The following is a 27,448-nucleotide window of genomic DNA, read 5'->3' as shown; positions in this document are numbered from 1 at the left end:
ACCAGCAATTCAGTTGCTTACCAACTAAATTTTTCTGTTGTCCTAGCTCAGAACTCATTAAACAAAATCTAATTATCTTCAAGTGCCATTTTCTTAAACACCCCAGAAAGAAACAAGCCCCCAACAAGCCGTGTGAACCGTTTCCCCCCTCCACCACAGGGCAAATATAGAGTATCTACAACAGGAGTAGGTCTTCCTGGAAATAACCTGCATGTCAGGCCAATACCAACAACATGGGTAACAAGAATATGTAAAACAAAAAGTTTGAAAATGGGAGATATTAAGACTACATTTTAAAATTGATGCTTATTTCCCCCTACACACTACTTAAAATCTTTAGAGTGTGATATTTTCCCTCTGATTCTCCAGAATGTTTCTACAGGTTGCTCCCGGGTCCTCTGATACACTATTGAAATCACACAACAGCAGAGAATATATTAGTTCAGGTATTCTGGAGCTGGATTTTATTTTTTAAAAGTAGAAGCATCTCTTATACAGCATGGAAGAGGGCATATAAAATGCTCTTTTTGTTTTCAGTGCTAACTAGCTAATTATGCATATTTGTAGCTCCTAACATGGAAATTTCCCAGTGCCTGCTTATGCATCATTTACATTGAGAAGTGGACTCAGTTCTTAGCCTGCGTAGCTAAGATTTCAAATACACTGCTGTACTCAGCAATGGTCTCTCACCCCACTCTTACTGCCCTGGGTTGCTGAGGGAATGGTCTGTGAAGCAGCACTGCAGTCTATTAGACAGATGGCTGAGTGATCCCAGACAGAAAATGGGGCACTTGTAATGAAAAGCTGAAAGTTCTGTTTCCCATAATTCCTTTGCATGACTTACAACAATCGTGGAAATTTAAAACTGGCAACCGCAGACGAGAATGCTTGACTACTATTGTTTCAGTAGCACAATCAAATTACCCCTTTTGGGCTTTTACAATTAACTTGTTACATGCATATGTTATCACTTCCTAAACAGTAATATTATCAGATGAAGAAATTCTGCAGGGAATAGCAACAGGAAAAATATTGTGAATATAATTCCTAATCTGAGCCCCAGTGAGAAATCCTTTATCATAATAAGCATTTTATGCATAAATATAATTTTAGAAACTTTAATGGTAATCTGTTCTTTTGCATTCCAGTCCTAGAAAAGGAATGAAGGAAGGTCTTTAAAAATAAACATATAAAATTCCTGAACACTAAGATAATTGCATGTGTGTTTAAGTAATCCCTCAGGTTCTCAAAGGTTTAATTGAGACTTCAAGCTACAAAGAAACCAACTGCCAAAGCTAACACCAGCCAGATACCTGCTTCTCTGCCGCGTCAGGATTGTGAATTATGGCAAGATTCTTCTGTACTCATGCATGATGAACCAGCCAGAAGTGTAAAAGGTCATTCTTTTCTTGCACTCACTTTTTGGATGAGATTTCTCATCAACATTAATAAACTCATCAACATTAATTCCACATGACTGACATGCAGCTGCAAAACACTCAGAACATTACAATAAACATCACTGCACTCCTGTCACTGTGGTATTACACTGAGCAAGAGGGATGCAGAATAATGCCTTCTTTATGCATCGTCTTGAGGAAAAAAAGATGAATCACACCAGGTAAGCAGCCTAGCAGTACTTGCTCTGTAAAATAACTGTACAGAAAAAAAACCCCCTGGGGTTACTTGGCACTTTTAGTAAGGATTCTGGATGTTTAATAAACTGCAGATCTAAGAATTGCAGTGAAGGAAGCTGATGGTTCATACTAATCAGATCCTTTCCTATCCAAGCAAGGACGTGGCATGGCATGGCAACACTGGCAGACACCAGTCCATGTTTACACACCATCCTGCACAGCTGTGGGTGAAAAATGACCTGAATGTTTGTTGTGTGTAGCTCCTCTGTTGCTGCTCAAATCCTCTCTTCACAGTGAAGTTTGTTTTACTATGGTTCTGACCCTGGAGAGACAACAATCCCTCAGAGGTATATTTCCCATTTGTTTACTTTGTGTTTGGGATTTCATCCAGCAGTCTTCTGGTTGGCTTCTGCTAAGCCCAAGTTACATCTGCCTAAAGCATTAAGGGAACAGCCCAGAACACCAAAACCTTCCACAACTGTAGTTGCAGAAATGTCTTGTAGTAAAACAAAGATTTTGCAAACAGTATCACCATTAGCTACTCTTAAACACAGCAACAACTTGAAAATTTGCCTTCAATTTAAAAAATATGATGACTCAAAAAAAGTTACTGTACTGCTATGAGAAAATACCAACACCCAGGTGAGCAGTACCAGTCTCTTCAAAAACCTCCCTGATGCTGGCAGCTGTGTGGGCATGTGGGTCTGCTGTACTGTAAAAATCAAATAGGTACCTCAAACCACCAAATGAGCAAATGGTGCTCATTTAAAGAGCATTATTATCTTTGGTAGCATCAAGAGATACTGATTTGGCTTTAACTGCAGAAGGAAACAGAAACAGTTGGGTTTATACCAGAGAGCAAACATCATGTGACTAGACCCCTACTCAGCTGAAATTATTACAGAGACATAAAGCATCGTAGAAACCCAGCCGGCTTTGCTACAGCAGTCTTCAAATGAAGAATGAAGAACTCAAGTGAATTTCCCTTATTTTCTCTAAAGTTCAAATGTTTAAATGCTTATGTTTACATGAATGTCAAGTTTAAATAAACCAAATCAATATGGGAAAAGAATATTCTCACCTTTTAGAAAAAGTTATAATGGCGAGGAGAAGTCTTTGCTTTTTCCTAATAAAAGATGAACAGAGCCCTTACACTTTTGCTTCAGTGCCTTTTCCTGCTGTTCTCTATCTGTCATACACTTATTTTATTCTTAACTGAGAACATCAGGGATTAATGACTCTCTTAAACAGTGTTTAGCAAAAAAATAAGGGTCTGTAATATCAAAAAGGAGAACATCTCACAATTATCATGTCTGAGCATTATACAGCTCACACATAGCTCAAGAGCCTGAAAAATAATAGGCAAACATTCTTAGGCTTCTGAAGACAAAGGTTTTATGCTCACAGAATTATCAGTGTTTTCAAGAGTAACACTTGCAATTCTTGGGCTTGTTATTTCCAGCCCAAATCCTGAGGAATCTCATTTGTTTGTTCTTTGTGGAGAACATGTATTTCAGGTATTTCAAAAGCATATGAAAAACATGCCACAGAGGTACAAATTACTATCCTTTTGTTAACATCAGCCACAGTTATTTCCAGTTCTTACCCCCCCCCCCCCCCAAAATCCTGGTATTTCAATTCAGTGCTATATTCATACAAGTCAGTTTCTCTTTTTTATATTCCTTTCCATTTAGACCCCTGCTTTGAAAGCCAATTATTTGCTTTAGAAAGAAAGCACAGAAAGATGCAAATTTATTTCCTATTCAACAAAGCCAAGATGAATTGCTCATTAACTATGGGTCAACAGCATGAATACACTCAAAAACTTCCACAACGTATATATATTTACCTTCTGGTCAACACACGCTTTCTTACTGAAAAGCAGAGATCTATCACTGTCTATAGAGACTGGGCTTGTGGCAAACCAAATAGCTCCAACAAGAACTACACGACTTGCTATTATTGCTCCACCCTCCAAATTATTTACAAGCAACATTCAGAGTAACTGTACCACCTGCACTGGGGCAAGAGTGCCCTGTCCTCTCTCTGGACTGCACAAGGGGACAGGTGCTGGCAGCCCTGACAGCATGGGAAGATGGGACTTGCATCAGGTACCAGAGAAGGGGCATCAGGAGCCACTCAGCTTCCATAGAGGCACCGTACACACAGTATATTTACAATTCCGCATAATATTCCAGGGGATTTTGATAGATATGCTGGAAAAAAAGTATTGATTGATTTCAGGTACTTTCCCACTGCAAACTCATGCTGAAACCAGCTCATACTTAATTGCAGCCATCTTGCTTTAAGAAGCATCGAGTAAGTTGAATATATATCAAGAGTTTTGTGGGTTTTGTTTTGGTTTTATTTTTGTATTTAGGTGCTACTTATGCATATTCTAGTAGCAGTGGTAATTGATACATAAAAGGACACAGACCTGAAAGCTCACTTTCTGAAAACCAGGGCCATTAGAACCAAGCCTTTGTGGTTTTAGTTTGGCTGCTATGTTATTTTCAACACAAGATGGAACCCCACAACACTTCTGAAGAAGCTGCTTTGTATTTACAAGCTTTTGAATCCTATTAACTCCAGGCATTACTAGACACAACTGCCCAGTGACACAGTGGTGGCCATCAAAAGCTGAGGTGAGGCAAGCACTAGGTATTATGATTTGAATATTGCACTGTCTGCCAAAACCACAGGACGGCACCAAAGCGTGCACACACAATTCAAAGTGCCTTGATGTTAAGTATGAGGTTCTGGGAAAACAGATCTTGCTAAGACTAAATTGTAACATTTAGAGATTAATTATTTTATTGAGAGAGATTTCCTAGTGTTTTGATACTACCAGAAACCAATTATACAATATAATATGCACAAGAAAAAGAAAAACCTTGTCTGATGTCTCTGTTGGAAAGCCATTAAAAACAGTTTTATGCAATTATGAAATTGAAACTAAGATACTATTCTCTCCTTTTAAATTAGACCTTCACCAAATCAAGGCTTTCCTTCTGTTCAAAATCCTTGGTCAATTTGGCCTTAGCATCCATCAGGATATTCCTTCGTCCATCACAGGAATTCACCATAGTTGCTGCTTTGTACTCAAAAACATGAGAAGCGTGTCCAGGTCTTCACCACCAGATTGCTGAAGCCATAATGACCTCAATATGGAAAGGCAGAAGAGGATCAAAAGGACTAGTATCACATGCCCCCACTTGGGCTGGGTGTCAACCAAAGGGGTGTTCCCAAGCACATTGTTCCTGAAAGTACAATTATCCCTTTCCCATGAAGGCTGTTTATCTCATCATGGTCCTTGGCAGATCCCTGGCTTGGGTCAAGTCCCACAGTTGAAAACAATTCTTAAGCGTATTTTAAGAACAGAACATTTTAATAATAAAGAGGTGGCCATTCTGCAGGTCCCAGTTCCAGGTATGCTTAAAGTACCAATCCACAACTCCTAGGCAGCCATATCCACCTGCTGGAGATCCCAATCTCAGAGGGATGCTGCAAGGCCATTGTAAAGGATCTGTGGGGTACACCACCAGGAACACTACAGCCATGCCTTGTAACTCCCTGACCTTAGTCCAAATATCCCTGTGGTTCCCCCAAAATACGTCATCCAAGGAGACTCTCCTGCAGAAAGGACAGAAGGATGAAAGCCAGGTGCTGGTGTTCAGCAAAAGCACTTGTTGAAATTGTTCCTGGCATGGCAGGATGCACAACTGGATAGCACTGGCTGGTCCTGTTTCACACCAGCACAATCCCATGGTGCTGTCAGGAGGGTATCCCAGTTCTTTCAAACGGGCAACTGCCATGTGAAAGAACCAAAAAAAAATTTTTAATATCTTGAAATGAAATGCAAATATCCCAACTAGTTTTAAATACTGTCAATCACACCAGCTGTCAAGCCACCTTCAGCAGAGGTGCAGTCTTATAAATTGACAGAAGCTATTAACAAAGACCAAAACTGTGGAGGTTCATAAGAGGGCATGCTGGGAATGATGGACAACAGAATAGGCAGAATGCAAAATTCTGAGAAAATTATGAACCGCTATGATCCCATGCCCATGTTGCACCTTGGACTGACAGATTGTATCAACTGGCTTGATAAACTCATAACAAAAGATTCAGAGTGCAACTGCCCAGCCAAAACACACGTGAGATGCACAGTGTGAATAAGGGCATAAATCAGTCTCCAAGCACACACAAACCCTTAAAGGGACACATCAAAATCAGAACCTAGCTCTCAACAAAATGCTACTTAAATCTAAGTTATGCCAACTAAAATATCCTGCTAGATTTTATAGCTATAGTTTCTAATTTTACATGGTGTATTTGTATTCCTTGTTAGTGATGGCTAAAACTGTGACTGTTAGTGCTGGATAAAACTGTGACATACATACTAAAAATTAGTCTAAAATGCAGTGAAAAGCTGAGAACAAAAACCACCCAGCAATAAAGAAAGAATAATAATTATTTATTAATTAAACATTCACTAAAAATCAGCAATTAATTCTTTTTCACCCATTCTTTTATGGACTACTGCTTTTCAGGTGCTTTGAAGCAAATCTCACCTCCCACTATGCATTTCTACATCAGTTAGTGCAAGTAATAAAAAATGATAACTAAATCACTTCTGAAGTAAAAATACATAAAAAGAAAACAAATACAGCTATCCCAGATAAACTGATTCCTTTGCAACCATTAAGTAATTCAGCCCTAATAATTTGACTACTGAAATGTACACAAAGGGAGATAGGGAAGAGGGAAACATGACATGAATATCACCATTGGATGATTTATGTCAAGCATTATCCATTCTCTGATAATGGCAATCAAATCAAACCTGTAAGAAAACACTAAAGGTGAGAAGGATGAAAGCACAGCTTCACCAGATAAAAGCACAACACCCATCCCTTTTGTAGACAGCAGCAGAGCTGGCCACAGTCTCTATCATGGGACAAAGGTTCAAAATTATGTTTGTGCAGTGCAAATATCAAGCAATAGTAACCCTGAGGACAGAGAGGAGAATGCTACCTCAGCCTTGTGACTACACCTCACTTTCTGCACAGGTAAATAAATAATAATTAATTTATAAAAAACTCATACAGAGAGTAGGTAAATTCTATGCCTTTATTTTGGGGTGGCCTTTCGTGAACTGGACAGAAAATTACATTTATTCAACATCCACTCCTGAGATCATAATCAAAAACATCAAATGCTTTACAAGTAAAAAGGCAGACAAAGGTTTTGAGACTTTAACATCACTAACTCTATCAAATAAGAAAAACAATTATCAGAAAACTGAGACCAAATTAATGCCTGGGTTTTTTGATGCTTTTTTCTTTGTTTGTTTTTTCAAGCTAAACTGATTGCAGCAATCAACAAATAAGTTTCAAAGAGCTCTTTCAGTAAAGACCAGGCCTAGACAGCAGGTATTACATTAACAGTCATTATCAATTAGGGCTCACTGGGCACAGACATTATTTACAAAGCAAGAGTTCTGGGAATCCACTCATGTGTTAAAAGAATTTCTGTACTGCTCCAGAGTGATGTTAGCAAAGCTAAGTGCTGCTTCATTAAGTGCAGTACACACACTTCTTAATGGAGAGCAACTTTAATTGTCAGAGGAAGTCCATCTTTACCATCTAGTGTGGGATAAACACAGTTACATTAGGAATTTCAGGAACAAGGGAAAACATTGTCCATTTTTTTCTTTTTTTTCCTAAGAAAAAGGTATCATAAGTAAACTAGACAAACATTCTTCAGAGCTACTAAACTCTTTCAGCCTTTTGTAGGTATAAACATAATGAAGGAAGGAAAATTACAAAATATTTTACCTTCTGAAAGCTATCGCCTCAATTCCATTCAGACAGACATTGATCACTCCAGTTTATAATGGAAATAGCCATACATGGGAAGGAAAAGAGGACGAGTATTTCTGATGAGTCATTTTGTTATTTCTCAATAAATCCTTCTCCTCCATTCTCTAAATGCCTCTTCCAGTAAATACAAACATCAGAAACACATTTATTAAGTCATATGTACTTTGAAAAGGCTGCTCTTTTGATATTTTGACGATTACAAAGCATGCAACTTACATAAACACAGAAATATCACCGTAGCTGCATTTGACTTGAAGACACAAAGGGAATGTATTAGCTAACGATGCTTATGGTCAGCACAGCAACAAAACAAACCTCTGTTCTGCGTAATCAAGATTTGGAGAATTTAGGTTTGGGTGCAACAGTATGAGACATAGGTGACAAGGAGATAAACAGCAACATTCCCTGTAAAAGGAGAAGTCTCTGGAATGCTGTTAGTATTTGCAGTAAGACAATGAAACAAATATACAAATGAATATAAACAAATACGTTTCTTATGAGAGGAAAACTTCTCAGGTAGTACCAGTAAAAAGATTTTTTAAATCCTCCATTGCAATCAATTAAACATAATTGTCTCTCCTTTTAATTAAAGGCCACTTGTCACCACCCTGAAGTAATAAATAAATTGCAAAGGGCAAAACTGTTTCCCAGTTCAGCGTTCATCTGTGTCTCAATGATAGATGGTATTGTCATTGAGATAGTTTAACTGTTGCTTAAAGAATAAGTATGAAGAAGAGACGGAAGGAGGTGTCTTCACATTTAAAAGCAGCTTAACAGTGAAACATGCTGAAATTCCTATACTTCAGAAAAGTTCGGCTAACATCTTATTAACTGGGAGCATGCTCTCCTGAGATAACAATTAAATTACATGAATTTCAGTAGGCAAACACAACTGCTGGTTATTTTAACATGAAAAGTAATTTTTTATGTTTTTAAACAAGTATGACTCAGTCCTATACAGTACTTTTACTACTGCCCCTTCCTTGCACTTGAAACAGTTTGTCCAACATTTCCATGATAAAATGTGCCTTGTTGCTCTCCCTCCACACTGCCCAGACATGAAATGAGCTCTTTTCACAGAGATGCATGTGTTCTCATCCTGCACCAGTGATTTCTACAGAGGCTTATGCTTAGAAATTGCACTGTAGAACCGGGACCTCAGTAGTGTCCACCTCGAGAAAGCAACTAATATACAACATACATATTTGTACATCAGTTCACTCACAGGCTGAGAAAGAAGATGTAGAAAAAGATGCTGTTTCTACTCTCTTTGTTTTAAATAGCTAAGGAATTCATACACCAAAGATGGTGAATTGGACTGTATTAAGAAGTTTCTTGACTTGCCAAGCTTACCACAGGCATCCAACATTCAAGATGCTAGCTTAAAGTTGTGCTTGAAAATGAGCTTTCTTATTCCTTCATGAGCCTCAGCCTTTAGGATTTACATTTGTAAAATCCTGCAGGCAACACTGAAGGTTGTAAAATTTCATTAAAAGCAAGAGAAATGCATATTGCACCTCTTTGAAAATTAAATGCTTTTAGGCATTTTATAGCACCATGTGTAAGATCAAACCTCAAGCAAGGTGCTAAATGGATACAGAGGACAATAGGGAGTAAACCAAACAGAATAAACCTTGTTATATGTATTCACACATTTTCAGCAGCCAAACCCCTCCAAACATGACCGTATCAATAAATAAACAGGACTAATAAGAGGAGAGGCTATACCTCCCCATAAGGCATCCGATGTTACTCACTATCACAATATTCAAGTGGACAGTGCCCCTTTTAAAAAATAACTCCTTTATTACATTCAACTGGCTTTAGCAGAAGCTCATACCCATAATCTCTCAAAAAGCCACCAGCCTCCCTCAGGTAGTTGAGCATAAATGGTAACATTGTACACAAAGACACTCTTTCCTCCTGCCTGGTTTGCAAATTTTTATTTAAATATAAATAGCAATAACTTTCTCTATGTGATTAATTTAGCAGGTTAAAGGTTCACAGGAATATACAGTACTCATTTAAGTGGCCCATGGTGATCAGTAATTATACCTGAGCTATCATAGTGGAAATGGAATGCAAAGTGATTAATGCTGTACAGGAAAAAAACAATATTCCTCAATATGGAACAGCCCCATCTTCAAAGCCTCTGTAAACCAGTCCTTATAACCCAGCATTGCCTTTTGTTCTTCTTACCCCCTATATGCATGAAAATAACAATTAAAAGATAAAATAATCCAGCATCTGGATTAAGATGAACAAACAGGCTGCTAAATGGGAGCTCACCTTTTGATACCATGTGCAGTCATGGTTTACCCCAAATGCAAAAAAGAAGCTGGGATGTCCAAGAGAAGGAGATAGGCTGAGGAACAAGAGGACAACCTGTGGCCAAGGTGAGTGGATGAAGGTCAGTAGGTGACCCCTGGCAAATCTTACCTGCTGCCAACCTCTCCCAGATACCACCCCTTCCCCTGTCCCAAAAGTCAGAACTCCCAGCTAAACATCAGACATAAGTTCTACCTGCTCATCTCCATCTCTAGGTATGCACCCCATCCATTCATTGTCTCTGGTAATGTGAATAATCCCATCCATGGCGCTAAAAATTCAGTAACATGGAAAAAGTCTACTAGGCATCCCACCAAGTGCTTACACAGCAAGAAAGAACAATCACTCTCAGCACACTTTGGAAACTGTCCTCATACTAAGTTTTCCAGGAATAAGCCCTCCGACAAAATAAACAAGAAAATGTGTAAAGGGATCAGACAAAATTTTAAAGGCAAAATTGTTCTGTGTGAGAGCAACAGCCCTATGTACCCAAAAATCAACAACCAGATTCCAAGTATTTTGGAATATGAACTCAGTATTTCTTTTGTTATCAAGTTTACAAACCAGAGCTGATGCCAAAGCGAAAGGGAACATTCTCATTTTGCAATATACCTCAGGGAGAGAGAAAGCCTTTGTGAGGGCTCTCCCTGTAGCTGAAGACAAGCAGCCTGCCAGCTTAGGAGCTGTGTTTGCAAAGTTTTGTAAGCAGCAGCTAGGATCCAAAAGGAAGCTGTACAGTCAGATGCTTAGCTTGGCCACTGCAGTTACCACCTTAGTCCATGAAGAAAGGAGACCCAAGACCTTTACATACCAAAAACCAAACAGGACTTTGATGTTGGCTCAGCAGGGCATCAAAGCCACACTAATACAGCATGGGACTTGTCCAAGATCCACAGCAAATCCTGTCATGCCCACACCTAACCTGGAAATAAAGATGGATGTTGTGTGTTTCACTAAAGCAATTTTCAGTATGAAGTTTCCTCTAACACACATTTTTTTCGGACAGCATCTGAAGAAAAAAACAACAACAAAACAAACAGAAAAGACCGAACAAAAAACTGATCACATCTAGGGATTTCTCATGATCCAATACACTTTTCTCATTGCTGTCTCACAAGATTAAATGTGTCATATTGTACCACTGACCAATGCAGTGTAAAGAGTTACAGGCTGGGCAGCAGTTTTGCAAGAAGAGGGGGAAAAAACCAGACCAGTGGAAATCAAAAGGGAAAAAAGTTGATGAGAAAATGCCATTGTCTCACAGGCACCTGGAATTCTGTAGCACAGTAATGGGAGCAGCACATGTTGGAAGGTTTTTCCATTCCAATACTGCTGCCAAATGAAAGACTGTGCCAAAGAGGGCAATGAAGGTTAAAAGTTTCAGAAAACCTGATCTGTGCAGAAAGCTTTAGAGAGTGACAGTTTGTTTACAGAGGAGATGCAAGAATTGTGAGGGAGCAAGGAAAAGGGAGGCGAGCCCAAAGCGTTGCAGCCTGGAAACCACTGCTTGTGATGAAGTAGTTCTTTTCCAGCTAGGTAATAAAGAGAAGCAAAACGAGCCTGTAGCAGACCCTGTGGAGCTCACTCGAAGGTGCTGAGGGGCTCTGCTGACCCATCCACACAAGAGGTGACAGCTTCTGACACCTATGCAGGCTGCACACTCTGCAGCAGACTGAGGTGCATCCACTCAGTGCTCACCACGGCACCAGCATTATGTCTGCCCCGATCCTTGCCCAATAGCAGTATCTTGCATGATCAGTACCTTGCATCACTAAGTAAACATTTAACCAAATTCTTTTTCAAGGCATTTCAATATCTTCATGAACATTGTAAAAAACACGTACTTCTCTATTAAAAAACCTGACAGCAGTTAGCCTGGCAGCAAAAAAGAGTTTAGTAACAGACCCTTCTGGTGGCATGAAAAAAATTCATTCATGTTGATATTATATAGGAAGATTTAAATTTTTATTTCTAGTTAATTTGTATCATTTTATGCAATAAAAAATATTTTTTATATTTGTATGAATGCACTTGAAATTATTTGAACTTATTTGGATTTATCTGAAATTACTTTTGTTTATCTGGTTTTTAACTCATTAAAATAATTCTTCAGGCTGAAAAAGCTTTTCTTTTTAAAGTGTGTTTATCCAGTCCAGCATTTATGAGTTATACAGTCATAGCTAATTCTGAGAGATGAAACTATTACTCTAATTCAAGCCAAAAGTTGGAACTGGCTTGACTTCTTGAAAACTTTCATTGTTCCAGAAAAATTACTATTTATTTCATCCAGTCAGAGGCAAGCTTATAGTGAAAAGTTTATATACGTCATTGCAGAGAAGAGACTGATTATCTTCACCGTAAGTTAAAGATTCCAGGATTCTTGTGCTGTCATATTTCATCAGGCCATATTCAAAATTCCTTTAAAACCTCAGATTTCAGAAAAATATTTTCCTACAGCTATTTTAGCAAGGTACAAAGAAGCAACTAATATTGGAAATCAATATATTAGGAATAAGGTCTACAAAAGCAGTATTCACCATGCAGCACAAGCCACAGGTGACTGTATTTGTTTAGCTCAGCACCATAAATTATCCTGCTAATCCTGAATACTGTCAGTTCTCCAGGGCACGTATCTTCATATTTGTTTAGCACAGCTGACTGAATTGCAAACTGTGGCTGTGGCACTGTATAAGTAATAAATTATTGTCACCCGAGGCAAGAGCCTTTCCTCCTCTTTATCACAGCACATTATCAGCAAAATTCAGCAGATACCACTGAAAAGCAGGCACTAAACTGAGGTGGCTGAGGTGGCCTTGCACTTCTCATAGTCTGTTGGGTCTTTAGAGTAGTGAATTAACAATTCAGGTATCAAGTGGAGACACTTGATACTACATCACTTGAGTATTCTTCAGCAACTTTAACAAACTTTGGAGACCACCCACACAGACAAGCTACCATTAGGTCACATTTCCCATGTGCTGGCTGGTACACAGGGTTGGCAAAAAGCAGCTTTGTGCCCGGCCAAAACCAACCTTGCTGCGGGCTGCTGCCAAAGGGACCTGACTAGCCCTTCCTGGTGACAAGGCAGGCTCCTGCCACAGGCTCCCAATCTCTCCTGATACCAGGCAGTTGTGGGACAAGTTGCATCAGCCCAGTGAAAACTGAGCTCCCAGCCAGGGGTGCAGCTCATGCAGCCTTACAGTACAGCCCCCACGGCAGAGAGCCACCCCAAATAATCAATCTAGGCTTTAATTTGTGGCCATAGCCTTTGAGTGTAATTTCACATCTGAATCTATTCTAAGCAGCCCGTGTATTGACACACGCCCCACAAAGCTGCATGAGTCTGAATTTCAGTGACTCTGAAGATTTACATTCTGTCTGAGGAACAACAGCTATTTTAGGAGATAACAGACTTCCACTACTCCAGCACATTTCAAGAGTAGTCAAGCTGTCAAGTGACTGTGAAGAAAGAACAAAATCTAAAGAAGCAAAAGAAATCCCTGCTGAGAAACTCTTTTTTTTATTGGCACAGTTTCTATTTACCACTAGCCTCAGGTGAGTTACTGCAGCTCACCTGGTAGCCCATCTGAAGGGTCAGAAATGCAAATCTGCCTCTCTATACACATTTATAAATTTGTGCATATAAAATCTGATGTGCAAACACAGTGTTTTCCTTTGATAATACATGCCACAGTATTCAGAATACCTGCAGGGAAAAATAATATACTTACATGCTTTAAAAATAATGATACGCTTGATGATTAATTTCCAGTTATGAAATGCAATAGCTTTACTCATTCAAGACAAAATGCTTACTGATAGTAAGATACAAAGCAAGTTACTCTTTCAGAAAGGAGTAAGTCATTAAGTCCACACATTTCTTTCTCCCAGTAGTTTTCTACCTCACAGAATGATAGAATGGTTTGGGCTGCAAGGAACCTTAAAGGTCACCTAGTTCCAACCCCAATGTTGTGGGCAGGGACACCTTTCACTAGACCAGGTTTCTCAAAGCCCTATCCAACCCATCAGAAATGGGGCGTCTACCACCTCTCTGGGCAACCTATTTCAGTGCCTCACCACCTTCACAGTAAAGAATTTCTTCCAATTTTCTTCTAATTTAACCCCATTCTCTTTAATTTTAAAGACATTCTCCTTTCCCCTATCTCTGCCTGCCCTTGTAAAAAGTCCCTCTCTGGCTTCCTTGTAGAAGTCTTTTTTTTTTTTAATTTATTTTTTTTATTTTTTTTTTCCCCCAAGTCTAGGTTAAAAGAAAAAATCAAATGCATTTTCCTGTCTACAAAACACCTAGGAACATGCCAGAAAGTAATTAGGAATGACAAGCATATAATGACATATAAGCTGTAAGTATTCAGTTTTTAGTCTGGAAAATAAAACACTTAACGGATGTGGAATGCTTTTGCTCCAGCTCTTTTATGCATAGCTGGCATGACTGATCTGAAAAATAAGAGAACATGTGCCAGTCTACTTTTCAGACAGAGCTCAAACAACAGAGAAATTTAACACAGAAAAGAAAAAATCAGACTAACCACACTAGGTGACTGAATTAACTTTGCAGAGCAAGGAGTGTATCTGAGGGCCTGCAGTAAGTCTCCACAAAGAGACTGGTTTGTACTTGAAGCCTGCCAGATTCCTATTTTTGCTATAGAGCAAGTTTTCAGCCATTCTGAAGAAGTGCTTGTTTCCTGCAGATAAGTCATCATGCGGCAGAGATAAGAGTTACAAACTAAGATTATTTTAGAGGATACCTACTAGTAGTGTTTTAGTTTTTCTAGATTTATGAAAATAACTTTTAAATAAGTTTGACAGCCCAATGTGATTTTTTCTGAAACTATGCTGAATTTTGAGCAAATGCTTAGAGATCTAGTACAGTATGGAAAACTTGATACAAGCAGATTTGCTACTGAGCAAATCGGACTGACACCTTGACTAGAAACTTTCCCTTAAATCTCAACAGAAGCAGAGCTCCTCAAGGTCAGCTTGCTGATGAACAATGGAAGAAAATTTTATGATGGAAAAAAAATATTTTTTTTTATTGTGCAACTTGGCAGCAATAGGTTATCAAAGATGTATCTGTCCCAAAAAACGCTGGCACTGTATTTCAACTACTTAGCAAAATAGCTGTGCAGCATATTATTATCCTGTGCCTCACAGAACAGGCTTGCTGCCAACTGGGTCATACAATAATCAACAAACCAGACTCCAAAAAGGATGCTATATTTCTTCCAGCAGCACCTACCTTTGAAGCAATCAAATATACGTAGTAAGTATAGTGCTGGATTGTCACTTTGTTAACAAATACTTCAAAGGGGGTCTTATCAGCAGATAACTTCATACTCAGCTGTGAATCTTTAATTCACATAAACCTTAGCTCTTGCTACTGCCAGAAAGAACAGCTGGAAGAAGAGGAATAGTCTGTTTGTAGGCCCCCTGGACTCTTGGGTTGGATATGCTACCCATGAAACACCTGGCTTATTACTAATCCCAAGACTGCATGAAAACTAAGAGCACAATACATTCTAAACAACACCAAAACACACAAGTATGACCCTCTTCCAAGAGGAAGAAAAAAAGCATGAGGTTCTGCTATGGTTTGGAAAGCAGTGCCATGAGCAGAGGCCTCGAAGGTTCACATCTGGCTGAGGTCTTTCTGGACTCACTGCAGAGCCTCCCATGCAGTCATGGACAGGGTTATGGCTCCATTCCTAGCCACAAGCTCTGCATTGCTTCCAGGAGCTACTGCTTGGGAAATACAGACCAAATTTTTCACTCTGATCCCACAATCTGTGCTACAATACCTTTTTCACAGCTACACTGAAATCCCAAATAGAAGATGCTGTATGCACTCCCACACCTAACAGGGTAAAGGTGGAAAAAACTTCTCTCATAACTTCTACCTGCTTGTCATTCAAACTGTAGAACAGTCCACAGAGTATTAATAATCCCATAAAACAACTGGATTGATAATGGGTTTTGAGCAATTTCAGAAAACTAATTCCCACCACAGTGGTTGCTGTCCTCTTTCATTCAGCATGGGCATCTGGCAACAAGTGATCCCACTGAGTAATCTTGGCAAAACTTGGAAACATTGTTTTGAATTTCCTTAACAACTTCTCAATGCCCAACTGTATTAACAGCTGAAGAGAAGCTACTCTTGTGGGTCTTCTAGACCCCGTGATAAATATTTCTAGTGGTCCGTGTGGCTCTTTTTTACTATTTCAACATTTGCTTAAATTTATAACAATTAAATGACCATGCTCTACACAGTGACTTGCTGTTAATCCAGGGAAGAGCAGCCAGTACTTAAACATCCATGATTACATCTTTTGAGCCAAACAATATCAAGAAGTACTAACACTACATAAAATAAACCTAAAATCTGTAAAATTATGTGGTGAGAGTTCCCTAGGGCCTCATGTAATTTCACAGCAAGGAGTTACAATGACAGTTTTGAAAGCATCATTCCTCACCCACCCCACACACCATGAGTCTGCAAAGAAAAAGTCAAAGAAATATGAGCATTTGTTTTTAGTTTTTCAAATGGCAGAACAATATAATGAGTGGCATTAGTTCTTTCCTGTAGTAACTGAAGAGCTCTGCCAAGACAAAGACAAAGAAATGAATGGTAAGAGCAGTAGGGATCAGAAGTCAATGCAAAAAGCCAGAGCTGCCGATAAGCAACTATTTATAATGTAGAACACACAAAAGGTCAGTGCTGTTGAGGCAGAAGTACTTACCCTCCATCCTTGATCTACACTGTCTCAGTCCCTTCATGCATCCCGGAAAACTCATACAAGGTAAAGTATCGATACTAGTCCTTTTGGTACTTCTTCTTGTCACTTTTCTTGTGCCCAAATTCCTCCAGTACTGTTTGTGTGACTATAGCACCCATAAATGACTACCAGTCACTTGTGTACAAACTGCACCAATGGAACAAAACACAGATTGACACTCATCTTTCTGCAGAAAATGTCTCATTTCTGTCCAGTAATTGCCTTAATGAATACAGTTTGTTCAGCTTTCCTGCTCTTCTCCATTAGCAAGTTTCCACCTCCATTGGTGCCACACTTCTGCTGGCTTCTGCAGCTCTGCCCCCCTCTTAGGGATGGACACACAACACATGGGCTAGATCATCATCTGCTTCTCTGGTATTGCAGGTCACCAGTTGCTAAGTTCGTCTACATTAGTCCAAACTCAGAGAGACTTCAATTTCTGCTCAGCAGAAGGAAAGGGAGAGGGGCTGGTGAGGAACAGGGGGTGGCAGCTGTGTTCAGAGGCTGCTGGATGCTCAGCTGAAGCCACAGCCGCCACCTCTGGCTGAGCATATCCAGTACTTTCCCCAGGCTGGTTTCAGCCTGAAAGGCTCCACAAGGCACAGGCTGTAAACAAGCACACTTCCTCTGACCAGGTATTTTAATAACATTTTGTAAGAGGACCTATCTGTATTCTTAGCACAGGGAGTGATCAGAGCATCTGGAAAATACCAGTCTACTGGGATATGAAGCAACAATGAAAAGTCCAGAGAAGACAGAGCTGTATGACCTACAGGCCCCAAAGCCACAGCTAAGGCTGCTGCTCTGTAGTACTGCTCAATTTTAATGGGAAAGAATGTGCATCTCTTAATTTTCAAGATATATGGTCAGAGCAGGTGTCTGAGATGTAAAAACTGGAAAGGATAATTCTTCTTTTCCAGTTCCGCTTCTTAAAAATGGGATTGTATATATGAACAGTTCACACAAATAGTTGTAAGATCAGGTTCCCCAGAAGAAACCTTTTAGAAGTTTAAAAACTCCAGACAAAAGAGTAACTAGTGAGAGGAGAGCTCTTTTATTTCAGCCCTAACAACAAATCGTAGCAGTCCTTTTTATTGACAGCTTACATTTTGTTTTCATAGTCCAGCATTAGTAAATATAAATATAAAAATAATACTTAAAACATAATTTAAGTCAGTTAATATTTTTATATATATTATATACATATATTTTATATTATAAAATATATTAAGCTCACATATAAAATGAGTAGGTAAATTACATCAGCTGTTTAATGCAAAGATACCATCTTTCTGTTGCCTCTATTTTTACATGCTGTTGCACTAACAGGCAGCTAAAAAATACTGCAACCAGTATGCCATTCAGAAAGCATAGCAATGTAAGCCACAAACAAAATCAGTCCCACATTACCAGTAATACTTCTACTCCTAGCATAGCTCTATCGATGAAACACTATAATCTTTACAATAATAATATTTTTTTAAAAAATTAAATCAGTATGAAAATATACTTCTGGGTACAATTCAAATTACATTAAAATTTTTTAATCATCTTGAGGAAGCTGGGTTTTTTACTGTGTTTTAGTCTAGCCTTAAACAAATCATTACTCTTGGTCTTAAACATGTTCTTTTGATTACTGGCCACCTAATGTTCAGTTATGTCTTCACATAAATGTCCACTTAAGACAGTGCAACCAAATGCTTCAGAGCCTATAACTTCAGTCTTTCCAACAACCATTAGTTCCCCAGGCTTTCATGTCCTGGTCTTCCTACTTGCACACATTCCATTTTGTTCCACAAATTACCCAGAATCTGTATGCAGTCCCTGGTTCTTGATCCTTCAACCACTTCTCCTTTTCTGCATGATTTTGTAAACTGAAATACTGAACACTTTCTAACATTGTGAAAAATTTCTTCCCTCTTTTAACTGAAGATCTTCAGTGATGTGACTTGGCTCCCCATTTCTTTGGGTTTGAAACAATAAGCCAAACTTATTTTAAAAATTATTTTTAAAAATCTGCAACTCTCACTTCAGCAAAGAAAACAGAAGCATGCCTATAGAAGATTCTGCATGAAGATTCCCATTATATCATTCAATGTCAACGTGAACAACTAGTCAGAAGGAGTGTGTCTTCCTAAATCCTATGTTCTTTCTTTTCGATGGATGGATTTTTTTTTTCACACTAGCTCCACAAAGCTCCCTTGGGTTCTTATGGAGAGAGCTCTTCACCTTCACATGCAGTAGTAGAACAGGAGAGGAAAAGCGACCTGAAATTATTTTCACAATATACCTGCCTACCTTAATAAAAGATTGGTTTTTTATATTAGAAAAAAACCCAAAACAATAGAACAGGCCACAGCAAACTCATGGGTACAACAGTGAACAACATTACTTTTTCCAGCATGGCATTAAGTGCACTCATCTACACCACAAGCTGGATCAAACATACAAGGGGCAAATACATTGCTTAATTCCCCAGCATGTTGGATATGGGTCTTATACCATTATCCACCATAAGCCTGAAAAATCATAGAATCATAGAAATATTAAGGGTTGGAATGAACTGTAATGATCCTCTAGCACCAATTCTCCCCTGTCATGCACAGGGACACCCCCCACTAGACCAGGCTCCTCAAGGCTTTATCCAACCTCACCCTAAACACTGCCAGGGCTGGGGCATCCACAGCTTCTCTGGGCAACTTGTTTCACCACACTCACAGTAAAGAATTTATTCCTTATATCTAACCTAAATTTCCCCTCTTTAATTTGTTCTCATTACTCCTCATCCTGTCTCTACAGGTCCTGACAAAGAGGCCCTCTCCAGCTTCCCTGTAGGCTCATTCAGATACTGACAGGTTGCCATGAGGTCTCCACACAACCTTTTCTTCTCCAGGCTGAACAGCCCAAACATTCTCAGCCTGTCTTTTTAGGGAAGGTGCTCCAGTCCTGTTATCAGCTTTGTGGCCTCCTCTGAACTTGCTCCAGCAGTTCCATGTCCCTCTTAACTTGGACACACCTGGGCTGGACACAGTGCTCCCGGTGGGTTTTCAAAGGAGCAGAATAGGGGGCAGAATCTTCTCCCTTGACCCTCTGGCCATGCTCTTTTGGATGCAGCCCAGGATTCCCATGGTTTTCTGGGCTGTGAGCACTCACTGCTGGCTCATGGTGAGTTCTTCATCAGCCATCACCCCCAAATCCTTCCCCACAGGGCTGCTCTCAATCACTTCTCTGCCCAGCCTGTGGGTGTGTCTGGGATTCCCCCAGTGCAGGTGTAGAGCCTTGTACTTGGCCTTGCTGAATTTCCTGAGGTTTGCATGGTCCCACCTCTCAAGCCTGTCCAGGTCCCTGTGGATGCCATCCCTTCCCTTCCCTGTGTCGGGTGCCCCGCACAGCTCAGTGTCAGCAGCAAACCTGGTGAGGGCACCCTCGATCCCACTGTCCATGTCACTGACAGACGTGTGGAACAGAGTCAGCCCCAGGACTGAACCCTGAGGGACATCGCTCATCACTGCTCTCCATGTGGTCAATGAGCTGTTGACCACAATTCTGAGCTCGCCATCCAGCCAGCTCTTTATCCACCAAGTGGTCAATCCATCAATCCGTGTCTCTCCAATTTACAGACAAGGATGGCCTGCAGGACAGTGTCAAACTGCATTAGCTCACACAGACAATATCAGTTGCTCTGCTGCTGTCCACCAAACCATCCAGAAGGTCACCAAATTTGTCAGGCTAGACTTCCACTTCATATAAAGCCATGTTAGCTTTAAAATGACGTATAAAGCAAATACTCTTGCTCCTCTTGCTTCAATGCAAGTTAGGCAGGCCCCTCACACCACTCAAAGAGTGAATGCCATACTTCCTTAATGGCAGCACCTTTCAGAGTGCTTCCACATCACCTTTGTGGTCAGCTAGACCCCTGAGAACCATCAGGCAGAATCCAGTGTAGATAACCCACTTGTGTGTGCCTTGTGGTGGATGAAATTACATGCTGCCGAAAAAATCTGGACCTAGTACAACCAAAGAAATTATTTTTTTCAAAGCTACCCATTATCTCAAGGAAATTAGCTGTTCAAACAAAACACTTATCTAAGAGCAAGGACAGGCTGATAATGAGGCACAGGCTTCTTTATAACAGTGACTTCTTTTTCTGAAATGTTTTCTCAACTGATATGGCCATCCTAATTAAAGCACCTCAGAGCTGGAAGATACCAGAGCTCATCACACAGTTCCACAAAAATAGCCTTTCTCACAGGGAAGTGGAGGGCTGTTTCTCCCCCTCCCAGGCTGCAGTCCCTCCGTGCTGTACACACTGTCCTGCAGCAGCAGAACTGGCTGCTGCACAGCCGGCCAGCAGTGACCGTATCACGTAACAAGCACCTCTCCTGGGCAGTGTTTGTTAGCAACACCCAGCATGAGCAGACTCAGAGGCTCACTGCCGCTCTTCAAAGGTCAGAAATCATGGCTGAAAAGTGTAAAGCACTGTCTCACACACGCTCTCTGATCCTACCACAAAAACATTGCAACTGTAAGATAAGCTCATTCACACATGCTGGACCAGCAGGTTGGCACTATTTGAAACAAGCACCAGCCTGTAATGTTTCAGCTGCATGTGTTGCAGTTATATGTGTTCCCCAGCCAAAACCTGCAAACAGATTCTAGAAAAAGAGCAGGATTTCCCCATGCACCCTGCAAATCATTCCTTCAGGTGGCTCAACTCACCTATTTTAGCCCTAAACCAGCCAGGACTCAACATACAAGACCAAAGCCCCAGCATCAGCACAGCTCACCAGGCTTGATCTATGTGTCCTGCCAAAGAGACGGCCTACTAGAGTCCTGACCACGTTATATTCTGCTCTGTTTACTTAACATCTGACTTAGTCCTTAGAGCTACTCTGTCTCACACTCATTAGGAAAGCTATGGTTTTTCTTAGAGGTTTCTTTTTAAGTAAAAGTACCACAGTGCTCCTGATAGGCTTTAACAGGCTCAGACATAAGATGCAATTGAAATCCAAAGATACAGCAGCTTTTAATTACTCTTCTCTCAGTCCTCATATCAGATTTTCCTTATTCTTGGCAGAACAGGTAAAGTTTGGTCTCAAAGTAACCACAACCAGTCTTCTTCAGTCCATGCAAAGCAAGGGACAAGAGCCACCATCTAGAAGGAATCCTGCTCTGTTTTCACTCACTTTTTATAACACCACATAAAGCCATTAGCAATGCCACAAACCATCAAAACAACAAACACTTCAAGCTCTTCTGGATGAAAACAGTAAACAAGGCATTGCTGAGAACAATTATAAAGTAGGCTCGTAACATGGCTCTTGAGCAAACACAGTTTAATAAGCATTCCATAACAAATTCAAGCAGTATTTTCAGCCATGCAATGAAGCAGAGCCCAACTCATTCTCTAGACAGCACTAACATAACGCACATTTGAAAAAGGCAGGCAAAAAAAAAAAAAAAAAAAAAAAAGAAACACGAAATATAGCAGAAATCAGACTGCTTGCTGCAGCTGGGAAACAAGCACATAAGGCAGAAACTGACTGTATGTTCGTTTAACTGAGATAGCTGGAATAAAATGTGACGGTTCTTTCAGTCTGTTTCTTCTGTCCTACAGGTTGTATTTCATGGTTAGACTATCCCCAAACTCCAACAGGCACAAAGGGAGTTGTTTGGCTATACCAATGAGGTTGTATAGATAGACTGTCTATGGATTAAACACCAAAACCTCTGCATATTGGTCAGGCACAAAGATATCTGTTCACAGACCTAACACAGGTACAGTTTCTACCAACGATCAATGCATCCTAGAGATTTACTGCAATATGGAGTTTTACAGATCCTGTTTTCTCTTGAGGCAGTAAAAACTCAAATTCTATTTAAATATTTGAATGCTGTAACATTATACTTGTTATTAATAATCTCTTTCCAACTTCCCCTCAGAGCTGTTGTCTGTTAACTGACGACTTTTTTTTTGTATAAAATTACTGTTGTGCATCCAAAAGAATACTTCATGTTTGGACTAACCACTTATAAACAGAGTTTGAAGACCATAATGGATTTGTGACACTATTTAAACAGTTTTTGAAGTTCTAAATATTAATTACCTCCATCTCTGTTAATGTCCTATTTAAATGCAACTGATAATTTGTATTTACATTTTCATATATCAACTCTGTTCTAGGATTACAAGCAATAAGCTTATTAAGTGATCAGAGGCAGCAATCTGCTGCCTTAATGAGCACAAACCCAGCGAAGCATCTTTGCATTGCACATTCTGAGTTCAGTTTCTCATATTAAGAACCCATCCCCAGTAGTAACTCCGTGGCTGATGCAGAGGCTGAGCACGTCTAGCACTGTAATACGCTAATGCTCCGAGTCTCACTAAATGGCTACAGAAAAGGAGAAACGGGGAAGCATAAATCATTCCCCACCAACAGAATGGGTGCTGTGTTTATTCTCTTAATGTAATTTTCTGCTACATTTACCAGAGTTTCATATCCCCTCACCAGCAGTCACCGTGCAGAGTTTTTTGTCTCCACTACCTCCCCAGCGCTCTCCATGCAGCCCTTTATCACTTTCCCCCATAGGACCACGATCCTGCACAGTGGATCCCTTCCACAAAACCTAACCGCTAGCATGGGCATAGCAGGACAGAAGACTATGTTGCAGACTGTGTCACTACAAACAGGAGTACTTTTGTAACTCTAATTTATAAAGCTGAACATGATTTAGTATGTATGGGTGTTGGCATTGCAATCTGGATCTCTTGGCAAATCAAAAGACAAACATAAATGGCTTAAATTAGCATGGTAAGTATGAATAGCGTGGCAGATGGAGTTTTAAAACTCAGAAATGCTTGATTACTCTGTACCTACTGAGTACATGGTAACAAAGTGGGAAATATTACATCTGAAAAGTTACTCTGACCCAAGTGTCCATGCACATACATCCACCACCAATTGTGTTTTCCAGCTGTTATTCCTTCAGTAAGAGTAATTTTAATCGTCTTCTGCATCCTTACAACACCTGAAATGCCCAGCAAATAGCCAGGTCCATTATGTTGTTCAGGTGAGACATTATGTTCCACACTGTTGCAAGCCACCCTGCTTGCAGGGTGAAGCAGTTTTGAGGTTTATACTAACTTACTAACAATGAAGAAAAGAACTAATTTTAGTGATTAAGGTATTTTCAATAGAATACATGCTTTCTAAAGGTCAATAAAATATTTGCTTAAATGTATTTTCAGTTCACAATCTGCAGTACATGTGATATGGACAACATTCAACTCTGTTAGTAAACATCCTTTACAATTTTCTGGGAAAAATTGTTTCTCAGACATTGAAAATCAGCTCTTTGATAAGAGGACGCTTGTTCCATCTCTCATGAATTAAAATGATGTGTAAACAAACACCCACCTCATACAAAGATTTAAACTAAGATTCATATACGGTAAAGGAAGATTTCCCTTGAGATAAACAATTTGAGCACAAAGTGTTCCTTCAAGTCCTGACATAAATCTGTTCCTGCCAAGCTAGTATCTCATTGCATCAGCCTTTCGCCTTCGCCACATCGAAGCAGCAGCCGTACTACCTCTCTCCCTGTTTTCCTCACACAGCCCTCTCCCCAGAATTACTACCTCAGCTCCAACGGGCCAAAGAGTTGTCTTTCCATCAGACAAATATTTGGTAACAAAATAAGAAAAACCCTTTATCCGAAAGAAACCTGACCCTCTAGCTAACCTATCATTGAAGGACTCCCATGCGGACTGAGTAGACTCATTATTACACTTCTTACCTCACAGCTGGTAGGGCAAGAAAGGCAGCCTTGTCCTTTCTTACCCCACCATCTTTATCCCCCCCCTTCTTGTTATTCCTGTAATTTTTATTCACTTGTAATGCTCTTTAATAATTTTGACACAGACCTTAAGATTGTGAGAGCTTCAACTGAGCTGAATGCAAGCAAGTGCTGTTGTGTCTGATAAAGCACTTATTTTTCAATAAGGGAAAAAAAAAAGATCAAAGCACCTCTGCCTACATTGCTTTCTTAATAACAAATATTTGCAGCTTCTATTTTATTTGTGGAAATCTGGCATTTCAAATAAGATACATGATGTTATATATATTCAGTTCAATGCTCCTTTCAATAGCGCAAGATAAAACACAATTTCTGCAGCAAAAGTTTAACTGCAAGGCCTTGCTCCAGTTAATATAAGCGCTTAGACATGTACATACAGTCAAGTAAAAGAGACCCTGTAAGTGGAAGTTATGCTCTAAAAGGACCACTGTATACTCATACTTCCTGAGTCTCCAGTTCATGAAAAGGAATAGTACCAATCTGTAAACGGGAGATTTGCCTTCAGAGGATTTGATCATTCCTTACTGGAAGAGGGCACAAGAGGTCATAAACAGTATTACATGCTACTTCCATTTGTAAAGATGTTTAGAACTGAGCTCTATAGATTTCCCCAACACAGCCAGTGGCAAAGACAGCCATCTACTCTCTGGAAGCAGTGCTGTGGGTTGCCTCTACAGAGCCCTTGATTTTTTACACTTGAACGGTGCTACACTGTGCTGTGCAAATACATCAAGACCAGGACAGGAAACAGCCCATGGTAATGAAAACAATGATTGACCACACTCAGAGAATTTCAAAATATTTGGTGGGTGTCTGTAACTTCTCTATACATTAGTGCAAGTTCCAGCAGTTAAATAGTTGATGAAAGTACCACTACCACTTACTGGCAATGTTAGAAATGACTCCTCAGAAGGATTGCAAGCCATCTCGTTTGTCAGTCCTTTATAACTATTATAACTATTATAACATGCTAACGTCATGAATTAACACGGCAAGTAGCAATTCTAGTAATGCGACACTGAGATGTGGTGGAGATGAAAGACACCACATTCCTATTCAAACAGTTCAAGCTGCCTGGGAAACTTTCAGTAATACTTACATTTATCACCCAGAGCCACAAGACATCTCAATTGCAATGTACTTTAATCTCAATATTTAAAATAGCATCTTTTAAATAAACACTAGCATTTAAATACATCTTACAAAATCTCCTTAAATTGATTCTATGCCCAACTACACTTTCATTGCTGATGTGAGCAACCATGTCTACGCTATAGTTAAGAGTCTTTCGGATTTAAGCTAAAAAGATCTTGACAAATTACTTCAATTTTTCGTATCAGTAACGATATTTGCTTAACGCACTAATGAAATGAGATCCAACTCAAGCAGTGGGCTAGTTTTTTAATTGCTTTGTTCTTACTTCTGACTTAATCATGACCAGAAAGATGACCAGATGAGGTCTTCTGTAGTTGCTGCACAAAGAGAAAAGTTAAGCTGTGACTGAACACCATAAAGTTAATACACTAAACTCTAAACAAAATATACTGTACTGAAAAGATGAGTAACGAATTCACATCTATTCACTTGACCTCTATCTAGCATTTATCCCGTGAGAGTTTGCAACAAGTTTTACTGAAGACATTAATATTATAAAGCATTAGTTACTCCTTTGCTATATAACCCCTCTGTTTGCACAATTCTTCTCAGAACGTTAGAAGTATTTGGTTTTCAAAACATTCTTTTTTTATCCTATGCAATACTTACAGCATGCCACACAATAAGAAACAAAATTACGGACAAAAGGCATTAAAAAAAAAAAAAAAGGCAGAATTGCAGGGATTGTATAAACTGCAATAAACCATACAGAAAAAAAAAATTCTGATTATGTCTTTTACAGCGGGAAAGATTGCGACGCTGGCAGCTGATCAACCATTCTAGCTCTGCTTTTTAAATCCAAGTCCACACAGAAAAGAGGGCTTCTCTGAAGAAAACTGTTTCTCCAGATCTCCGAGGCTAGGCTTCTCTTCCCCGGCACCCCCTCCATCACCCACAGCAGGGGACGTGACAGGAATTCTCGCCCCCCGCCCGCCGTCCCAGCCCCGGCCAGAGCTGACGCCGCGGTCCCGGCCCGGCTCCGGCGCCGCGCTGCCCACAGCAGCGGGACACGGGCGGCCCCGCTCCCGGTGCGGCTCCGACACCGGCTGGGACCGAGGGCCAAGCTCCCAGACCAGCCGCCAACCCCGGGCGAGGGGCAGTGAAGCCGAACAGGAGCGGGACCCCAGCCCGTCGTCCCCGGGGGCGGAGAGCCGCTGTGCGGCCGCGCCAGGCGGGAGGCGGGCGGCGGGGAGCGGCGCGGAGCCACCGCCCGGTACTCACCGACTCGCTCTGAAACTTCCCCCAAGTTTCGGCGGCGCTGCGGGCGGCAGCGGGAGTGCCCCCCCCACGGAGGGCGCCGGCACCATGGGAGCGCCTTAGCGAGCGGCCGCCGCGGCCGACCCCAACTTCTGGGGCGGCAGCGACCAGCAAAAAACGCGAACGAGAGCGGCGGGGCGGCGGGCTGAGCCCGCACTCCTCCCGCGGGGCGGGGCGGGGCAGGCGGAGAACGGAGCGGAGCGGAGTGGAGTGGAGGGAGGGGAGGTCAGCACGGGGCGGGGGGCGGCGGCGAGCTCTCCCCAACACCCCTCCCCACACACCGTCCCCCGGCAGCAGCAGCGGCGTTGCCACTCGGCTCGCTTGCCGCAGCCCGCTCTGCGCCTGTCCTGCCCTGCCGGGGCGCGGGGCACTCAGCGGCCATCGCCGCGTACTCCCCCCTTCCTTCACCCTGGCAGCTGCCGGCCCGGCCGCCGCGGGGAGGGTTTCAGAGCGGACTTGGGGAGCGTGTCTTGGTAGGGTGGGGCGGCTCGGCGCGACTCGGGGATCGCCGCCGCCCGGCCCGAGCCCCGGCCGGTGC

At 40.9% G+C, this 27,448-nt stretch overlaps 1 protein-coding gene across 1 annotated transcript in view; it reads right to left on the bottom strand.

Moving 5' to 3' along the window:
- Positions 1-27,067, bottom strand: part of GHR (growth hormone receptor) — a 119,420-nt gene extending 92,353 nt beyond the window's left edge. The window contains exon 1 of the mRNA XM_066181097.1: positions 26,875-27,067. The gene's annotated coding sequence lies outside the window, so the exon portion shown is untranslated. The remainder of the gene's footprint in view (positions 1-26,874) is intronic.
- Between the last annotated feature and the right edge of the window lie 381 nt (positions 27,068-27,448).

Source organism: Chamaea fasciata, unplaced genomic scaffold (assembly GCF_029207755.1).
Source record: "Chamaea fasciata isolate MVZ Bird 193981 ecotype frontalis unplaced genomic scaffold, bChaFas1.0.hap1 SCAF_4, whole genome shotgun sequence".
NCBI classification, from domain to species: Eukaryota; Metazoa; Chordata; class Aves; order Passeriformes; family Sylviidae; genus Chamaea; species Chamaea fasciata.
The sequence above is the reverse complement of the archived record's forward strand: the minus strand, read 5'-3'. Positions and strand labels throughout refer to the sequence as shown.